This window comes from Acinonyx jubatus, chromosome A1 (genome assembly GCF_027475565.1).
Source record: "Acinonyx jubatus isolate Ajub_Pintada_27869175 chromosome A1, VMU_Ajub_asm_v1.0, whole genome shotgun sequence".
Classification (NCBI taxonomy): domain Eukaryota; kingdom Metazoa; phylum Chordata; class Mammalia; order Carnivora; family Felidae; genus Acinonyx; species Acinonyx jubatus.
Genome location: NC_069380.1, coordinates 162,216,563 through 162,234,266, shown reverse-complemented (window position 1 = coordinate 162,234,266; position 17,704 = coordinate 162,216,563). Strand labels below are relative to the sequence as shown.

Here is a 17,704-nt window from a genome sequence, read left to right as displayed (position 1 = left end):
GACATGTCACTCACCTGTTCAGATAGTCACAACAGCTCCCCGATGCCTAGAGAGTAAAATCCATACTTCTTAGCTCAGAATTCAAAGGGCCTCCTGTATTAAGATTATTGGTGGATGTTTAGTTCCTTCTTAGGTGATAGGACCATTTTTTACTTTTGCGCGTATAAAGTAACAGGCACAGAAATTTACACATAGAAGCCTGTATTCTTGCTTATAGGGTCTATCATGGCTCATATATCTACCTTTCTTAACTCTAACATTTCATTATCATAGGATTAAGTTTTCTTATTTTTTAATTTCCTCTGGACTATAATATTCATTACATCAGAAAGTCTCCAACCATAGCTTTTCAGAATTAAGTATCAGAGACAGTTTCTCAAAAGTAGCTATCACTATTTACTCTATATCACTGATATGAGACATAGAAGAAAAGATATTCCTTTACTTACCTGTAGACCATAAAGCCTGTGGGATCAGAGATTGACTCTAATCTTGAGTCTTCTTCAATCCATCTTTACTTCTTTCTCCAATTTCTCAGGAATCTTGTATAAATCTGACAAATGTGTTTGCTAATTTCTGAATGCCCTGTCACAGGACAATTAGGTAAAAGAAAAAAAGGGTCAAATGATGTTTTTAAAGGCCACGTTTGTCTGAACTAATTGTGCTCTTTTGCTCTGAGTTAGACTATAGGGCTGCATTAACAGTCCACTTATTCGGGAGTTGTTTATCAATGCTGCCTCTCTCTGCACAGAGAATGATTACAGGTGAATCTCCACATGGGTAATTTAGATGGGAGCTCACTTATCAGACCACTTCTGTTCAATTCAGAGCTAAAAATACTTTTGGGGCCCCATAAATGTTAAATAGCACAAAGAATAGTAATAACTAACCTCTTCTTAGTACGTATGTTCCTGAGTACACATACTTAATTTTTTTCCAATTATCATTCAAGAACATTTCAGTTCCCTTTATTCAAGACTGTTATTCAGGCTCTTCTGGAAATGTTTTATTCAGGTTGCACATCTCTCCTCCACAATTTTGATTTAGAATTCAGCTCTCTGATAATGAGCTGAAATTGGGGTCTGAAGGAGAAAAACACCATTTTCTTAAATAATGCTACAGGCATATGTTGTCTTAATCTGGAAAAAAAAATGAAACCCTAAAATATTTTTCTGAACTGTTAAAATGCTTGAGTTTTGAAAACAAAGAAGAAAGGCAAATTACAATACAATTCAACTATGTTTTTTAAATATCCATAATCACATCTGCAACATTACAGCATAATGATAGGAGTAACATCAAACACTGGCCTGAGAGCATTTTAGTGGTGTTCTCCAGGCAAACGTGCAATCTGACTAGACATGCACTGTGGGTATAAGTAAAAAACAGAAAATACCTTCTTTTGTGGTGGTGACAGTTGCTGTTATTGTTGTTGCTGTTGATAATAAAGAAAAAGGCCTGCTCTCAGTAGGACAGCTGTGATCAACCCTTTCCCTGGGCTGTAGTATATTCTCTGGTTCATACCTGAGGACAGTTGGGGCAACCTCTTAAGCACTGTAAGGAGATCTGAGCAAAGATGGTTTCACAATGAATCAGCCCTGTTTATCCCCAGCTCAGAGAATTGGGGCAACTCATTGCGAGACCTCCCTGTTTTTCACTGTAGAAAAGGCTGTTTTGCTTTGACTCTTTCATAAACCCAAGTCTAACACATATCTACTTGGCCATTCTTGAAATAAAAACAGCTAGTCCTGGAGCATCTGATTACTGTAAGTTCAGAGAGCTTTGAGGTTCCAGCTGAGGCAACAGGGAGCTCACAGCTGAATGACTGCTGGCTAATGGAGAAGTCAAAGGACACGATGAGCACAGGAGCAAAGTCAAACGAGTGCCTCGGTGGGGAAATGTACCAACCCTACAATGACTTGCCCAGGAAATAAGGATACATCTGGAACCACCTTCCTTTTAAATGACCACCATGACAAGAGCTGTTAAGTATTAAACAGGTGTGTGCTGTTCATGATTGCATTTGGATCTCCCAACTTAGTGGTGTCAGTAGAACTAATGACTGAGACAGATAAAGTGGCATACTTCCTGCATGGATTAAGATTCTGTGTGAAAGCCAAAATAAAGTGCTGCACCCCTGCCACATTTGAGGAAACACAGTCATAATTCCTAAGATGCTTATCTAAACTTTCTGGTCTTAAATTCTCAAATGGATCAGCTCAAAAAGATTTCAGATATTTGGAAGTTAGAGAAAATCACAAAAACTCTTCAGGCATATATCAGTTCCAAATCTCTCATGCAGGAGAGCTTCAAAATTACATTTGCTCTTACTCCTGCATTTGTGATCTGATAAGAGCACTGACATATATTAATTGCTGCAAAATGAAGCAAAACAATGACCAAGAATTAATAAAACATTGGTTTAAAAATATCCCTCATTCCAATGCTCAGTACTTGAATTCGTTACATTTGAGAATATATACATAAACTCTTATGTGGCTGGTGAAATAAAAACTTGCCAAATATTTTGAAATTTCCCTTTAGAATGTTAAGCTACCTTGTAAACATGATCTTTTCCACTTTTTCCTTCTATAAGCATATGACTGTATTTCAGCTTTTTCTGACATCTTCTCAGTAATTCAAAAAAATCATCTATTCAAGATGTTTTGCTAGGCATTATACAGTATAAAATTATAAAAAAGACATTAGTCCATATCATCTAAAAATGTATTTTATGAATGAAAATTACATGTTTAGAAAACACAAATATAATATATAAAGTGCTAAATGCCATAAGAGATATACAAAATGATTGGAGGAGTAAAAAAATATTTAAATTAAAATTTCTATTTTGTTGGATGCCTGGGTGGCTCAGTTGGTTAAGTGTCCAACTTTGGCTCAGGTCATAATTTCACCATTCGTGGGTGCGAGCCCCTCATGGGGCTCTGTGCTGACAACTCAGAGCCTGGAGCCTGCTTCGAATTCTGTCTCCCTCTATCTCTTCCCCTCCCTCACTTACACTCTGTCTCTGTCTCTCTCTTTGTGTCTCTCAAAAATAAAAAAAAGTATATATATATATATTTTTTAAAAATCGAAGATTTTATTAAGATACATCTTGGAGAAATAAAAGAATTTCAACAGAAATAAAAGTTAATGGCTTTTCAGAAAAAAGAGAATATTTTAAGCCACATTAAAATGGACATAATTGAATGAAGTCACCTTTGTGGATGGGTTAGGGGCTCAGATTGCCTGGAACAAAGGGTACATAAAGAGAAAGTAGTTGATTAAAATGCAAAGGACAATGGGAGTAAGATCACAGAAACCTTCAGCCATATTAATGAGTATGAAATGTGTTTCCATAAGCTGTGGAGAATTATTAACATGAACTTTTTACTAATTCATTTTATTATTTTATTTGGCAAGTAATACATAACAATGTGACATTAGAAAAAATAAATAATATTACATGATATCTCACCACGGTTAACCTTTTAGTGTACACTGTTTTCAAATATTTGCAAACATGAGACCATACTAAGCATCATGTTAAGTCACCTGCTTTTTAAATTATATATGTATATATATTTAATGCATAATGAAAGTCTTTGCAGAACACATTTCTTTTCATGTCTTTCTTTTAAATAACTGCATAAAAGTGTATTTATTGAATGTATCCTAATTTATATAACCATTTCTATATTTTTATACATTTACATTGCTTTTTATCATCATTACAAACAAGTATAACAAAAATAAATATTTATTGAGTACCTACCATGTGCCAGACACTATTCTAGATAATTTTCATAAAACGGAATAAAATAGGGGCGCCTGGGTGGCTCAGTCAGTTAAGCATCCGACTTGGGCTCAGGTCATGATCTCACAGCTCGTGAGTTCAAGCCCCACGTTGGGCTCTGTGCTGACAGCTCGAAGCCTGGAGCCTGCTTCAGATTCTGTGTCTCCCTCTTTCTCTGCCCCTTCCCCACTTCTTCTCTGTCTCTCTCTCTTTCTCTCTGTCTCTGTCTCTCTCTCTCTCTCAAAAATAAACATCTAAAAGAACAAAAAACAGAATAAAATAGACTAATGTGCTCCCATGTAACATAACATTTTGTATTTACAATAACATCTCTGTACATGCATCTTTAGCATTAATTCACTTATATTTTTATAAATTTTTTAATGTTTATTTATTTTTGAGAGAGAGAGAGAGACAAAGTGCGAGTGGGGGAAGGGCAGAGAGAGAGAGGCAGACAGAATCTGAAGCAGGTTCCAGGCTCTGAGCTACCTACCAACACAGAGTCTGATGTGGGGCTTGAACTTGTCAACTGCGAGATCATGACCTGAGCTGAAGTCGGACACTCAATTGACTGAGCCGCCCAGGCACCCCAATTCACTTGTATTTTTACAATAATAAATGCTGGATGCAAACTTTCAATGCCAATAGAATTGAATATTTTTAAGAATATCTATGCATGCCACAGCTTGTATTAGAGTATATTTCTGCCTATACCACTGATAAAGTACAGTATTACCAAGATTTTTGTTCTTTGTCCAAAAGGATGCAAATTATATATCATTTTTATAAGGTATCTTCTTATGTTGCTAGTGATTTTCAATATTTTCAGTTTTGCTGTTACTGGTTATTCTTCTGCATGTATGAAGCGTTTATTTAGCCCTTTAACATAAAAATTTTCATTTTTTCATTTTTATGTCCTCTTTGTGACATTTCATTATAAATTAAGAACTTTGCTAAGTATATATTTATAATATTTATTAATTATATATTTTTTAAATATTTCCTCAAATATATATATGTGACATATGAGAGAAAACTAAATATTTTTTTTAACTTTTTGTGATAAATTTTACTAGAGAGATTTATGATGACTTTGGCTTTTGGTGTTATGTTTTTAAATGACTTACTAATGTCAATAATACAATTTATCTATATTTTGCTCTAGCACTGTAAAACACTTCTTACACATAAGTCATCAATGAATTTATGCTGTGTGATACAGGAGTCAAATTTGCTTTCTGAGAGGTGAGCCTCCTATCTCCATACCATTGATCAACCAATCCATCATCTACCTCAATGATTTGTCACAAATAGTGAGTTCTCTATAAAAGCATTCTTTCTCTAAGATATAGGGTGTAAAAACTTTAAAAATAGCTCATTAAGACCATTTTCCCCTTATACATTCCCAATACTTCAGTAAATCCTGTCTAGGATTAAACCAGTAGCTACCAATTCCTTACTGATATAAGAGAATTTTGAAGCTTCTGAAGCCACCTACTAATCTCTCCATAAAAGCTGATGATTCTCGGGAGCCTGGATGGCTAAGGTCATGATGTCACGGTTTGTGGGCTCAAGCCCTGCATCGGGCTCTGTGCCAACAGCTCAGAGCCTGGAGCCTGCTTTGGATGCTGTGTCTCCCTCTCTCTCTGCCCCTCCCCCACTCACACTCTGTCTCCGTCTATCAAAAATGAATAAACGTTAAAAAAAATTTTTTTAAAGGCTGATGATTCCAAAAGCCATTATGTGGTCTTTTTTTATTTCTAAACATCTTCCTTCCTAATATCCATAAGTTATTTCATTTTCTAGTATGAATACATGGCCCAAATATTTTAATGAACTCTAACTAGAAAAAAGATACTGTAGCTGCTTATCAGTAAGATTTCTGGCTGTAGTTTAAAATTCATGCTATCTGGGTAAACACTAGAACCTAACAAGCACCTCCATTTAGCCCTTAAGAAGAGGGGTCTAGTACAACTAAGTCATGTTCTTGAAGGAGCCATTAACAATAGTACCCTCAGATCTCACGTTAATGGAAAGTAAAAGAATTCCCAAATGAGGAATGAAACTATTAAAACCAGACTCCAGGAAAATGGAGGCACATTAACTGGTTAGCCATTTTCTTTTTTTGTAACATCCAAATGGTAACGTCTTCTTTTTCCCCTCCCCTCCCCAAAGTTTATGTATAAAGACTTTCAAGTTGTATTTAAAATGTAGCTGATATAGATAGGGGTGTCTGGGTGACTCAGTTAGTTGAGCATCCAACTTCAGCTTAGATCATGATTTCACAGTTCATGAGTTCAAGCCCCACATCCATCTTGCTGCTGTCAGAGCCCCTGCTTGGTATCCTCTGTCCTGTATCTCTGTCTCTCTCTCTTTCTCTCTCTCTCAAAAATAAATAAAATAAAAATAAATAAAATGTAGCTGACTTAGGAAAAGCTCAAATGTCTGTGCTTAAAAGACTGAATCTAGTTCAGAAGCTAAATTGCTGCAAAGGAACATATCAGAGTTACCTGGGAACTTTTCAAACTAAATACACCCCATACACATGCACCTCGTATAATGAAGAACTTCCTATGCCTCCCATTTGCCATTAAAACCACTACAAAGTAAGCCATTGCTTCTAATGGAAGTGGATCAAATTTCTGGGGTGTGCTGAGAATCATTTCCATATTAACTAAGAGACTAGGAAACACCTTTACATTAACGAAGAGTGTATCATGCAATCATTCAATAAATATTTTTTTGAGCAACTACTGCCTGCTTAATACCTAGCAGGAACACAACAGTGTGAAAAAAAATAGGCATAGGATTAAATAAAACAGCAAGGTCAACATGGAGAGACCTATGATTGGTGTAAAACAGAGTATTATGGGACTGTGCAGAAAGAATACCAATCCATTCTTGGCCAATCAGGGAAAGATGTCCAGTGGAATTGGTATCTATGTTGAAACCTAAATGATGAAATAAATCAGGCAAAAAGCAGAAGAAAGTCTCTGAAGATGCAACAGCCTATGTTAATGTCCAGAAGTGAGAGATTACATCATGTTTGAAGACATAAAAAGATATCCAGAATGACCAGAGTGTAGAATTCAAGTCGAAGAAAGGGAGAGGAGATTGAGAGAGGTACAGAGAGAAATGAGACTAGAGAAGCAATAGGGCGATCATGAAGCACCCACTAAGCCATGTAAATGTGTTTGAATTCTACCAAAAGAGCTCAGAAGAACAATGTGAATATTTTAAGCAGAAGAGCAGCCTAATCTTTTCCTTTGGGAAGAAAACACTGACTGCAAAGTGCAAAACATCTAAGAGGAGGGCAAGTCTAAGTCATGGAAACAAGTTAATATGCAAAGGTGTTTTCTGTTCACTTCTGAATAAAAGTTCAAATAAGTATTAAACCACCAGAACTCTCTAACCATTGATTACTCTGTGAATTATCTAGTTAAAGCACAGTGTGTCTTAATTGTTATACTTAATAATGCACTGTTTATAATTTAAGTTGTTTACTATATGAGGTTTAACACTCAGAGAATTGATTAAATTGGGTAACTCCTCTCTTGGATGGAAGCAATAACCTTCAATGGAATGCTAACTACCTCTGAGAATTATGTTTAACTCAGACTTTCTTTGCCATAGGCAGAAGTAATTGATTTTAGGCTGGGTGAACTGGTTCTTAATACATATGCCCACAGGGAGAATGTCATTTTAATAAGATGCTTCTATAAGCCACATCCTACTTAAAACAGACGGTTTTCCCTTTGTCCTCATAAGCAGAAACTGAAGGAGTCCTGTTTGCCCTTAAGTTCATAGTGAACAACTGTGAAGTAATGTAACAGTGAGTCGGCAGTCTGCAAAGTCTCTCTTTGCCAACTCAGCTATCTATGTCTGGTTTGGTTTTTAGCTGAAGCTTTCCTAGGAAAATACATCTATGTGTAACATTCTTGAAAACCACTAATTAGTATACCTAAATCTGCTTGTATTGGCTCTGCCGCAGTTCTCTTGATTTCCCGATCTATTGTTTCGTCCTGCTCCCACCATGCCACAACTAAATAAACAACTGTATCTCAAGAGATCAAGGCAAAAAATGGAGAGTCTTCAAAAAATATGAAATCGTTGATTCATAAAAGCAGTCAAATTTTGACGTTGATGCACAGATTTTACCTCCTGGAGTATAAGCACTACGGGTTGTTCAGGGCTATTAACTGAGTTGTAGGGAAAACTGGTTGCATGTCTCCAATTCATGTTTACGTATCGTCTGTTACATTTTTTTAATTTCAATAAATGTTTGCCAGTTCATATAATACATTATGTCATATATTATATATGACATTAAATTTATCTATACATACATCAATGTTCATATATTTAGACCTAAATTATCTATATAGCAATGTTAATACTATCAATCAAATTTACTGCCCATTGTTCTTACTATGTAACATCTAGTTTACAAAATCCCACATGTAGCCTACTTTTAGGCATTTACAAAATAAAACATTTATTTTTTTAAAAAAAACAATGTCTTTAATCATTTCAAATTGTGGTTGGTATTATAGTTCTATAACAATAATTTTCACAAACTATTAATTGCAAACTGCTGGTGGTAACCTGGCTTATTTTACATAATACACGGATGGACTTTTAAAAATATTTTATTAGTTATGCATTTATTCTAACATCAGTTGGAATAATAGAGCTAGAACACAAACACTATGGACAGTAAGGTGCTGCGCTATAAGGACTTGACTGCCAACCCCAAGGACAAAACCATCCTGGACCTGGAATAGCCTGTCCTCATCATAATCTACAAGCTCCACTGTCCCTATTACCTCCTGGAACACATGGAACTGCTCAGAAGCCAAGAGCTCACTGTCACCCATATCCACATCTCTCCACCATCCCCAGAGGTGTGGGTGGAGAGCCAGACCCCTAGAATCATCTCCCAGGCTTCAGCCACAAGAATCACTGTGATCTCCCTACCCCAGACAGGCTTGGCCCATTTCCATCATCATCCTACTCAGATTCCAACACGTACAAGCAGCCACCCACCCACAAGCAGAGAGAATCCACGAAGGCAGCCCTCAGAGCAAGCCTTTCATTGAGGACCTCATCATCGAGTCACCCAAGCTCCTTGCAGCCCTGCCCCCAACTCCATTGCCCACCAAGACTGAACTGATTATTAGTCATGCCCTCTGTTGCTGGTCACTGTGGAGAATTAAAGAAACAGAGGCATCACAGAAAGAGGCAGAGGAAGATGATAACTCCAGAGAAGAGATGAAGGCTCCCAGGGATGAACAGAGACAGGAACTCAATAAGGTGACTTTAAAAAAAAAATCAATGTTTATATTTAAGAAAGAGAGAGACAGATTGTGAGTGGGCGAAGGGCAGAGAGAAAGGGAGACACAGAATTCGAAGCAGGCTCCAGGCTCTGAGCTGTCAGCACAGACTTCAACACAGGGCTCGAACCCAAGAATCATGAGATCATGACCTGAGCTGAAGTCTCATGCTTAACCGACTGAGCCACCCAGTGCTCCAGTAAGGTGACTTTCTAACTTGAGAAGATAATCTTGAAGGAAGAGATGAAAAAGTCATCACCTACATGAGGAAAACCCAGTCCCTACTCAACCAGACACCATTTGGATCCTCACTGCACCCTGGGACTTCTAAGTGTTTTCTCCCTAACATGGCAAGGCCAACGTGAGCCAACTACAGCCCAAAAACTTCAGCCCATGGAGAGTGAGACTGGAAGGCCACGCCCACAAATCTGTCACTATGAAATGCTGATAGCAATTAATAAGAGGTGAATCAAGTTTCACCCTGTAGGTGTGGATCAGATGAAGTTTGAGAGGTGTCTGTCAAGAGAGGACTTATCAAAAAGTCCTCTCTCTTTTGATTGCCCCATCATGACTCACCATGGCTGACACTCACCAGTGCTGCTTCAAGTCTCTGGAGTTGGGGTCACTGACCCCAAGGCATCCTCATCCCATGGTGAGCAGGGGAATGATCATCTCTTGGGGGATCAGGAAGGTTGGGGCAAAGGAGGATTTGGCTCCACTGCCCAAGTGAAGGGGCAGCCAAGACCTCTGCAGCCCCTAGAGTTGTGAGACATCGACTTTCATCCCCATAACAACAAGTAGGGGTATTCTTTCTCATCCCTGGTATTCACTGCACAAGGTAAAGCCAGTCTGGACTCCAGCAGACACAAAGTTAATGTTTGTGCCCTCTCTCTGCCCGCACCCCATAAGAAGATTCCCAGAAGAGACTGAGAAAAAATAAACATGGTGCTTTGTGGTCAGACCTCTCAGGTGTGTTGAGTAATGGGTGGATAGAACCCTCGGCCCTGGTAGGAGGAGGGTGAGTGTGGGAAGCAGCCAGGCAGACAAGTGCCCGAGTACTTCTCACCTCACCTTATACAGCTTGCCCTGTGCCTCGGCCTCCTGCTTCTCTGACTCTAGCTGGAGCAGGCTCCAGCTCAGGGAGAGCTCTAGCAGGGAGGCTGCCCTGCCCTCTAGTTCACCCTGTCTTTTACCTGCCACCCCCAAGCATCAAAGCCCCTTGCTCCAGTACTATAACTTTCTCAGAAGCCTTGACTTATCTTGGAGATGTCACTTATACAAAACCCCAGCCTCTAGGGCCTGTGCCTCTAGGCACAGTCAACTAGAACTCTACATTCTAACACCAGCCCAGGTCCTGGAAAGAACCCAGGATTTCAGACTCCTTTGGACAGGATCAAGAGAAAAGCTACAAGCACATGTCTCAGTATCTTGGCTACCACGTCCCACTCATACCCATGCATCCTCCAGCATACTCTCTAAAGAATACAATTTGGTGGAGCACTGACCCCTGCTCTCCTCACCTAACTCTCTGCCCTACCTAAATCACACTATCATTTTTTCTTCTCCACAAATATATATGTGTATATAATTTTACATTATTCTACATATATATACATCCATATTCTACACACACACACACACACACACACACACACACACACACACACACAGTAAAACCTTGGTTTGCGAGCATAATTCATTCTGGAAACATGCTTGTAATCCAAAGCACTCATATACCAAAGTGAATTTCAACAACCATTGGCTCAAATGTGATCATGTGACATTCGGCATTACATGCTCCTCACATTGCAAGACATCACTCATTTATCAAGTTAAAATTTATTAGAAATGTTTACTTGTCTTGCGGAACACTGGCAGAGCAAATTACTTGCAGTCCAAGGTTTTACTGTTGTTGTTGTTGTTGTTGTTGTTGTCGTCCTTAGATATAGGTATATCTAGGTCTGGGTTTTGTTCCTGCCTAGACCCTGACATCCTGTTTCACCATGTGTATGATAATGCTGGGAATGGGGACTGTGCTTGGAATTAAAGTTGCAGTGGGTCCCACCCCACCCCAAAAATACATATATATACTACGTGAGCATTTTATTACTGTCAAAAGTTAAGTAAAACAAAACTCAGTGTATAAAAAGTGGATTTGAAATGTGTGCATGCGTGTGTGTGTGTGTGTGTGTGTGTGTGTGTGTGGAGAGAGAGTGACAGAGAGAAAGAATCCAATTACAAATGACACCCAGATAAGGAAAAATTATGAAGGTAGTTTTTTTTTTCCTGCCTTCAGACTTGAACTAAAACATCAACTTTTCCTAGGTCTTGACTCTGCTGGCCTTTGGACTAGAACTACACCACCAGCTATCCCAGGTTTCTAGCTTGCTGAATCACCCTAGGACTTGCCAGCCTCTTAGGACTTGCTGGCCTCCATAATCATGTGGGCCCATTCCTCGCTTCCTTATAATAAATCATTTGATAGCTAGATAGTGATAGAGACATATAGATATAGATACAGATGAAGATATACAAACTAAATGTTGGGAAAATTTTTTATTGTACCGATGTCATTACATGCATACCCACACACACATTCTGTTTCTCTACAGTACACTGAGTAATATACTGTTACATCAGAAGATTGAAGATAACATGTCCATCCTAACATGAGGACCAGGAGATCAGCTCATGTTTCATATGGTATCCCAGTAATGGAAACAATGCAAAAAGAACAGTTATCTCCCAGAATGACATGATGACTTTGATAACACCTGCACATATTTATAAAATGCATTCTTGAAAAAAATTATTATTTTGGGGTGGCCAAAAGTGAAGTCCATCTCATTAATTTGCAATTGTATTTTATATTTTCTCCTCACCAATGACTTACTTCCATGTGCTTCTAATCGTAGAAGTGCACTTTAATAGAGCTATAGAATATAGTGTTAAGGAGATGACACATTTACCATTGTGCAGTAACAGAAAATCAATGGCCACTAGTCATAGAGGCTTTTTCAATTTCTATCACACATGGTATGCAGCTCTTGCTTCGGTGGATAATCCAATTGTAAACAGTGACTCGCTGTTAACAACTCTAGGAAATAGGATTAGCAATTTCTAATTTCAAAGTAAACCTATTTCATTTTTGTCCTGCAAATAAAAACAATGTTTTCAGAGATTAAGCTTTTCAGCTTTTAGAGCTCCCCAGAAACAAAAATGCTGGAAACGAAATTTTATTGTACTAATGCCATTAATGGAAACCAATGAGTACATGTTCCTAATAGCTTTTTAACAGTATGGTTTTCCTCCTCCTCCTACTACTACTACTAGATTGAATTTCATTGAGGGGAAACTTAAAACTTGAATGGAAAGAAAACTTAATTGTACCTCTGGAAACTAAACATTTTAGACGTATCCCCTATCATTGTAATCAGGAGAAGAACTGAAAGTCCATACATGATTACAAAAATTTGTTGCCACATCAAAAGTTTGGTTGGTTTTGAAACACAGTTAAATTGAATCAATGATCTTGTAATTTCTGTGAAATATTTATGGTACCATTCTAAAGCCTATTTTTCCTACTTTATCTGTGAACTCCTTTAGTAAAACATTGCCTTTATAGAAAACTATACCTCCAGAGTTACAGACTCTTCTCAACTCTTAGTCCAAAGAACAGAAGATGTCTTTTGTCCTGGTTTTAGAACACAAAAGTGTCACTGTGTTAGGCCACTGGGTCTCTGTCCATAATATTCCTGTCTGGCTTTTTTAAAAATGCCTATGTTTGAACCCTATATACAGAGATTTCTCTAATTGGTCCAGACTAGAAACTGCTAATCTATGTTTTTTAAGCTCTCCAGATATTTATAGTATACAGCCATAGTGGGAAACATTCGCCTAGATTAAACAAGGAAGGTTTACTCAAAAAGAAGCCCGAGGCTATGTAACTGGGATTTAGAACCACAATATTTATTGTTCAAGTTTGTAGCAAGAAAACTGTACTGAATCCAAAGGGCAAATAAGATCAATCAAAAGACAGAATAAAGTTAGTGGACAGGAAAGTCAATATTGCAAACTGAAGGAGTTTTGTGGAACAGTTTTTATGACTAGTGACCATTTGCAGAAAGCAGATTCAGGAGTTAACTTGAATAAGCCATTCCAGGCTGAAAAAACTAAAAATAAATATCTCCCTAGCTCCTTCTGTGGGAAACTTGACTACGTGCCCAGACAAGAAATTATATTATCTGGACATGGGAAGTTACCTTTTTTTTCCCATTGAACTCATTAATAGTCAACAAACTTGTTCACATCACTCTGATATGAGTACATACTATCTAACATGAAATTAGAGAAAGTTTGTGTCATTTATAAGTTTATGGCACAGAGCAGATAAGAATCAGAGCCCCAGGTCCATGACTGGCCAGTCCCACTCACCTTTAAAATCCCACTCACCTTACAAATTTGTAAAGTACTTTTATGAACTCATTGGATTTGGAAGCCACTAGAATTAATTCATGTATTAATCATTTATTTTGTATTAGCTATATCTTATAGGCACTATGCAAAATGTTAGGCAGTCAGGAAAAGATATAGCCCCTGTCCTCAAAGATCTTACATCCTCATAAACTAAATAGAAAGTTACCCAACTATCAAAACTACTGTATAATTAGTGATATGCTAGCAGGTAAGAACAAGGTGTGAGAAGGGCAGCACAAAAGAATTCAATAGGTATGGTTGGGAGTGGACTGCTAAGGCCTATCAAAATGCTTTTGAGAGGATATTATATTTCTAGTGATTCCTGAAGCAAAGAAAGGAAGCATTAAGTGACTATAGTGCAAAGCCACAGAAAATTCAAAGATCATGCATTAAGGAATGGTCCAAAAAGGGGCTGCATGTAAAGAGTGACATAGAAAAGATAGAATAAGACATGGGTTTTTTTTTTAATACCCAAGACTGTTTAAATTATATCTTAAGAGTAATAAAGAACATTTGAAGATTTCACACAAGAGTGTGAACAATCAGATATTTAAGAATTAAAAGAAGCTAAATGAGAGACAGAAACATTAGTTATAAGACTATTGAAATAATACAGTTGATATTTAGCTAAACAAAGCTACGATGGCTAAGATACAGTCTGAATATAGAGCGGACAAAGTTCACTGAAGAGGCAGTTAGAAATTGACGAGGTTTAGTGAAACAGTAGGAATGAGGAAAGCTGGAATAATATAAAATCACTCCCAACCAATTTTTAGCTTATGAAATCAAGTGAAACTGAAGTGCCATTTATTAAAGGGGATAAAATGAAACAATTGATTTAGGACAGAGTTTAAGTTCAGTCCTACACAGTTGAATTTGAGGTGCCACTGGGCAGTTAACGGGAGCAATCTTACAACAGTTGGATATATGCTATGATGCATAAGAGCAAGTTTGTGTTTGAGTCAGGTATTGTGAGTCATCAATTCATATCTCCTTGTTATAGCCCTGGGTCTTCTCAGGAACATGATTCCAAGCTTTGCCTTCCTGATGCTGAAGAGACCACAGAAGCAGTTGATGGTAATAGTGAGGTGATGGAAAAGGTGGTAAAATCTGCACCTGTGTCACCCAGTATATTTTTTGAGAAGGCAGTGGGCTTCAGACGAAGCCATGGAAAACAAAGAAATAGAGAGTACAGTAGAGGATACAGGTCCAAAAAGGAAGATAAGAAACAGAATTCAAAAACTAAAAAAAAAAAAAAAAAAGAGGCCAAGAGAGAAATGCAGTTTAATGTGAAGAAAATGAAATAGTCAACTGTACTATCAAATACTACTCAGAAATTAATTATATACGAACCATAGGGGTACCTCGGTTGCCCAGTCAGTTAAGAATTTGCTTCGATTTCAGCTCAGGTCATGATCTCAAGGTTCAACAGTTCAAGCCTTGCATTGGGTTCTGCACTGACAGTGTGGAGCCTGCTTGGGATTCCTCTCTTTCTCCTTCTCTTTCTGCCACTCCCCTGCTCTCTAAATACATACATACATAAACTTAAAAAACAGAACCATAAATCACTCAATCTTACAATTAGAGGTTTGGGGCAATATTGGCAAAAGCAGTTCCAGTAATTTCCAGGGATGGGATTCTAAACACAGTGAGTTACATGTACATGGCATGAACAGGAGGTGAGAGATAGTCTTTGAATAAACTTGACTGTTAATGGACAGAATCGTATGGTGTGATGCCTAGTAAAATATATAAGATTGAAGTGAGTTATGGGTTTATTAACTGTTTTAGGTTGGAGAGATGGAAATTTGTTGAAAGGAGTGGCATAGAAGTCTTCCAGTTATGAGATTCAGCCATGATATTCGATGGACTGAAGTCCCTAAGGAAATGGGAATGATGGGATCCATAGCAAAGTATGAGGGAATTTTTTTTAACAGAAAGAATGACCGCTTCCTGTGAGAAGAGAAGGAAAAGGCAGAGTGGATACAGTTAGGTTGAGAAATGAGAACAATCCTCCTAGTTTAGTCTGTTTTCTCTATGAATTCTAATGCACAGTCAACTTCTGTGAGTCAAAGGATAGGAGTAGGGAATCTGAGAAGAGTTATGGGAGTCTAGAATAATAATGCATACAAGAGAGACTGATAAAAAGCTTAAAGGATTTCGAGGAAGATTTAAGTACCTGCCTGAAGCTAGAAACTATAAATCTGTTCTCTCCCTTCCTTCCATAGTTATAGGATTCCCTTTAGCAGTGGCGGTTTGCCTGAACGTAGTCAAAGAGATAATCCAGGTTGACGACTAGGCTTCAAAGTGCAGGTATTGAGAAAGACACGGAAACAAAGCTGTTGAGATTATTGGAGAGAGGGAGATGAAAATGTGGTTCACAGTTTCAAGATTAAATGCAGAAGAAAACGAAGCAAAGATAGAGAACTAGAACATCGAAAAATCAAGGATCGAACAGTTTCTTTGAAGTTAATGTACAGGTAGAGTGAAAAAAAGGAGTTGAAATTTGGAAAAGAATAGTCAGTAAGTAGACAGTTGCAGCTTACTATCGCATAATACAGCAATTATTTTATTTTGTACCATTATCTTCCACAATCATCCCTGGCATACAATAAATGTTTGTGGAATTAAACTTATTCTGAGATTTATAGAAAAAATATTTCCTTAATTGAGAGATAAACCACATAGTACTCTACACTATAAAATACTTCTCTCACACAGGCAGAGCATAAAGGTCTTATATTCAGGCTAGTAAACCACTCAAAAGCAATACCAAGCACTAAGCTTCCAATTTCAACCTAAAATTCAGAGGATCTGATTCAAATACCATGTTTTGGCCAGTACGATTTAATTTTAAAACTAGATGAGTCATCCTGTCCATGAGGTATTTTAAGCATAGATTGCATTGCATGAAGAGACACCCTACCTAAAGCCTAAAACTAATACTGAGGAAACATAGCAAATTATACACAATCTTTGTGGTTGACTTTTTTCCCCACAGAAAAGTAGATTAGTTACCAGAATTTGACTTCACTCAGCTGAAGAAATTGATCCTAGAGATGCATATGTTGACAATCACTTGTAATAATATCACTTTTCTCATTTTCAAGGAAAAAACGTCCTTAGAGATCACTCAATCCAAGTACTTCATTGTGCAGCATGAAGACCAAGTCCTAAAAAAGGTTAAACAATGTTTCCAAGGTCATACAGAAATTAGGCGGCTGCACTGTAACAGGACCAAACTCTTCCACGACAGTGAAAATCACTGGAATATTTAAGAAGCTCTCTAGCTTATTTATATAAGTATGTATATCAGGGAAATTGAGTGAAACGGGCATGATTTCAATAGAAGCGATTGCTTTCCATCTACCTCTTACGAGAGCACTGTGGGCTGAAATCCTGCTCATGCATTCTCTTTTTTTTTTTTGCAAATGAGCAATAGAAAGGTTCAAATAGGTGATAACCACCCCCCACCATACACACACACACACACACACACACACACACACACACACACACAGAGAGACAGAGAGAGAGAGAGAGAGAGAGAGAGAGAGGAACAGACAAGAATAATAGAGAGGAAGAAGATCTATGAAAACATAATTCACAAACTGAAGTTTCTCTCCCCAGGTAATTAGAAATAGGCTATATTTGCTTATCTTTTTTTTTTGTAATCCCTGATGTGTTTGACTAAAATGATAATTAGCTATATTTTCCACTTTGGTTGAGACATATTGTATATCATGTATAGTGTGGTTCTGGTCTCAAGAGGGAAATGGATCATCAGGAGAGTATTTTTCAAAGTCTCCTCTCTGTAAAGATTTACTGAGTTGTCTCTAATGTACACTGACAGCTTCTGCATTAAAATTAGAGGAAAGTAGACATCGATATTGTCAAGCTAAAAAAAAAAACCCTCTCCCCTTTCATTTTCATTCTACTAAAATAAATCAGGTCCATATCTTTTAATATTTTATTAGAATTGTTCATTTCTGAAGGTCAAGAGCAAAATGACTTTTCAAAGTTTAAAAAAGATTAAAAAAAGGTGGCAGTTAATTGATAGTCTCCAGACACCAACAACAGTCTGGACCAGAAGCTGAAA

At 37.5% G+C, this 17,704-nt stretch overlaps 1 long non-coding RNA gene and 1 pseudogene across 1 annotated transcript in view; one reads left to right on the top strand and one right to left on the bottom strand.

The window, feature by feature from the left end:
* Window positions 1–4,907, bottom strand: part of LOC113593225 (uncharacterized) — a 76,234-nt gene extending 71,327 nt beyond the window's left edge. The window contains exons 1-4 of the long non-coding RNA XR_008299991.1: window positions 3,776–4,907; window positions 1,397–1,524; window positions 450–585; window positions 15–93 (exon numbers count right to left, since the gene is read on the bottom strand). This is a non-coding gene — a long non-coding RNA (uncharacterized LOC113593225). The remainder of the gene's footprint in view (window positions 1–14; window positions 94–449; window positions 586–1,396; window positions 1,525–3,775) is intronic.
* Window positions 4,908–8,432: 3,525 nt separating this feature from the next.
* Window positions 8,433–16,883, top strand: LOC106982273 (dematin-like; annotated as a pseudogene).
* The last annotated feature ends 821 nt before the right edge of the window (window positions 16,884–17,704 follow it).